Source organism: Phyllobates terribilis, unplaced genomic scaffold (genome assembly GCF_046119375.1).
Source record: "Phyllobates terribilis strain yellow unplaced genomic scaffold, ASM4611937v1 Scaffold_510__1_contigs__length_1275624, whole genome shotgun sequence".
Classification (NCBI taxonomy): domain Eukaryota; kingdom Metazoa; phylum Chordata; class Amphibia; order Anura; family Dendrobatidae; genus Phyllobates; species Phyllobates terribilis.
The window spans coordinates 215,367-219,356 of NW_027363270.1; positions in this window are offsets into that span (position 1 = coordinate 215,367).

The following is a 3,990-nucleotide window of genomic DNA, read 5'->3' on the forward strand; positions in this document are numbered from 1 at the left end:
GTAACACCTCCATATAACGCTCTGCACCACGTGTAACACCTCCATATAACGCTCTGCACCACGTGTAACACCTCCATATAACGCTCTGCACCGCGTGTAACACCTCCATATAACGCTCTGCACCGCGTGTAACACCTCCATATAACGCTCTGCACCGCGTGTAACACCTCCATATAACGCTCTGCACCGCGTGTAACACCTCCATATAACGCTCTGCACCGCGTGTAACACCTCCATATAACGCTCTGCACCGCGTGTAACACCTCCATATAACGCTCTGCACCGCGTGCACCACCTCCATATAGCGCTCTGCACCACGTGTAACACCTCCATATAGCGCTCTGCACCGCGTGTAACACCTCCATATACCGCTCTGCACCACGTGTAACACCTCCATATAACGCTCTGCACCGCGTGTAACACCTCCATATAACGCTCTGCACCGCGTGTAACACCTCCATATACCGCTCTGCACCGCGTGTAACACCTCCATATAACGCTCTGCACCACGTGTAACACCTCCATATAACGCTCTGCACCACGTGTAACACCTCCATATAACGCTCTGCACCACGTGTAACACCTCCATATAACGCTCTGCACCACGTGTAACACCTCCATATAACGCTCTGCACCGCGTGTAACACCTCCATATAACGCTCTGCACCGCGTGTAACACCTCCATATACCGCTCTGCACCGCGTGTAACACCTCCATATAACGCTCTGCACCACGTGTAACACCTCCATATAACGCTCTGCACCACGTGTAACGCCTCCATATAACGCTCTGCACCACGTGTAACACCTCCATATAACGCTCTGCACCGCGTGTAACGCCTCCATATAACGCTCTGCACCACGTGTAACACCTCCATATAACGCTCTGCACCACGTGTAACACCTCCATCTAACACTGTATACGGCCACATGATGTTATTACCCTCCATATAGCGCTGTATACGGCCACATGATGTTATTACCCTCCATATAGCGCTGTATACGGCCACATGATGTTATTACCCTCCATATAGCGCTGTATACGGCCACATGATGTTATTACCCTCCATATAGCGCTCTGCACCACGTGTTACACTGAGGAGAACAAAGAGCGGGAGGAACTATCAGCCGTTGTGCGGGGATTTCATATTCAGCGCTCAGCCAATCAGCGCTCAGTAGGGCTATGGCTCCGCCCACAGGCAGCACAGGATCAGCTCCTCCCCGCAGACACTTGGTGTTAACCCTTTAGTGGCCGATGTTCCCAGTCCCCGCAGAGCAGACTGCAGCCATCCGGGCACAGGGCGGTCAGCAGCCCCTCCCCCAGCAGCAGGAGCTGCGGCTTCTCCTCAGATGTGGGCGGAGCACAGAACTGTTGGGGAGGTTGAATTTCTCGCCCTTTTTCCTGTCATTTTCCCGCTTTTATCGCAAGGATGTTACATCCGGTCACAGAGCTGACTCCTCCCCGGTGACTGCTGCTCGGGTCACTGACAGGTCTATAGTGCTGTATACCCCCATATAGCGCTGTATACCCCCATATAGCGCTGTATACCCCCATATAGCGCTGTATACCCCCATATAGCGCTGTACACCCCCATATAGCGCTGTATATGACGCGCCCCCTGCGCCATATTCTTTTAGGGGAATACCCGGAGCCGGATCAGATGGGGGTTGTAGTCTCCGAGTGGCTGTGACCCGGTCCGTGCCCAGGGTGTCAAGCTCAGAGTATGTGGCAGTCCTACAGATGTTACAAAGTTCTTTATGTCGACTACGCCACCCGTTGGATTGCGGTCACTACGGCCGCCGCTGCAGCAGGGTCCGCTGAGGCTGATGGTGTTGGTGCAGCTTTAGATGGTATAACCCCCAACGGGAGGGGTATGGCCTCAGGGGGTCAGGTGCAGAGGATGGGGGTTGTGGTGGTGCAGCGTAGATATAATTAAAGACAGAGTCGGGTTGTGCAGTTCAGGGTGTTTACTTACTGCAGATGTTCCGGTCACTCCGGCCTTCAGTGACCACCCGAGCCGTGCTGCGTCCACCAGGTCCTGGATTCAGCCAACCCCCAAGCAAGTCCGGAGCGTGTCCCTGAGCCCTCCTTCTTGTCCTTTCTTCTGGCCGTCCCCACCAGGGATCCACCTAGGTCCAGCTCCCTCGGGCCTTCTGTTGGGAGACCCTTGGCCTTGGGTTCCCCCTTTGGGTCTCTCTTTCTCCTCTCTCTCTCTGGGGCTTGGAGCTGCTCTTCTGCTCTCTTCCTCTGGCTTCTCTGCAAAAGGCTGACTGACTGACCGACCTCTCACAGACTGACCCTGATCTTAGATGGTGCCCACCTTAAATACTCCCTCTATGTGTGAGCTCAGGTGACCAGCACCCAATGAGCTCCTAACTTTACCCAGGCTGCTCCCCCTATCTGCCCCTACACTACTGGGATGTACCACCCCCCTCCCACTCCAGCCAGGAACAGACTCGGTCGTACCTTAATTTCTAAGTGGGAGTACCGTTGGTCTGCTCCTCGGAAATGGGATGTGTGTAGTGCATGCAGCTTCCTGAGCTCAGTTCCACACTCCATCCTTACCCGGGAGTGGAATATCACACCTCTGGCTGAGGTGCAATACCCCTGTAGCAGCCGAATCCTCAGGGTGCTACATTCCCCCCTGGTAAATCACAGCACGTCCTCGGGCTGTAAGATATAAAAACATCCACAAACATACATTTTTTTTTTTTCATAAACAACATAAACATATAAAACATATAAAACAACATATTTTAGCAGCATCATAAAACTTTTCATATAAATAACATTCTCGTAGTCGTTTCTTGCTTCTAACTCCTCCTCCGGACACTGTGCAACGTGTGCCCGGGAAAAGTGCAACAGTTTCTCTAGAAAATTGGTCTTCCTATAAAACCGGTAGGGGGCGCTTTAGGAAGCGCAACTATTTACAAGGAGATATGGCCGCTCTCAGTCCTCGGCCAGGTATTTAGGAAGGGGATGACCGCTCTCAGTCCTCGGTCAGTGGATTTAAGGGAAATACGGGTAACAGTTCAATTTGCTGGTCCCAACGGGGACTATAATAGCAGCAGTAACAGTTCACTGTGCCCCGACGGGCAACTATATACAGCTTCTACTCCGCTGTACTCAACGACGACGTCCTCCTGCTCTTTCTTTATGGTTACCTTTAACTTCAGACCCGTCCGGGTCCTCTTGCTCCTCCTCACACCGCAGCTCCTCCTCCGTCAGGCGATGTACATGGAGGGCGTAGGGTCCTTTGGCACACTTGTGCCGGGTGAAGGTGACCTCGTCCCCTATATACAGGTCACGTCCTCTGTGTCCCTCCGGTAGGTGGGACTCAACGTCTCTTCTTGTCACGAAGACGTCGCCTGGGGTGCGGTGATCTCGGATGAAGCCCCACCCGTGCTGCATATTGAACTTGATCACAGTCCCGGTGGAAGGGGGACCATGAGCTGCACGGGGACTCCTCCTGGCCCGGCTCTTCTGCTCCGCGCTCCTTATCTGGGCTTGTTGTTCCCGGACCCGCCTCTCTCTCCGCTCCCTCTCAAAGACCTCGAGCTGCTGCCGGCAGCACTCTGCACGCTCCGCTGCAGCTGCCCGGGTCTCCTGAGTGAACCCCATGAGGTCTTCTCCGGTGGGGTCCCACTCAAACTGCGCTTCTGCTAGCGGGGGCGAGATCCTCTTTACGGGCTTTGGAGCCGGGATCAGGGGTTCATCTAGGGGTCTCTCTTTCCGGAGTCGGGGATGGTGAAACTCCGGTGGCCATATAAAGGGTTGCCCATCCGGGCACGTATGTTGGGCGAACAGATCTTCTCCCAGATGCGGCACTCTTGGTTTTATGGGCGCGGTGGTGGTGGCGCCCGGGTTGCCCAGGCCTTGCGGCCAGGCCTGGGGCACCTGGAAAGTGAAGGGCACCGTAAGGACGGCGGCGCCCTGGGCTACTTGGCCCTGCGACCAGGCCGGTGGCTCCGCGGAGGTAGGGGGCGCTGT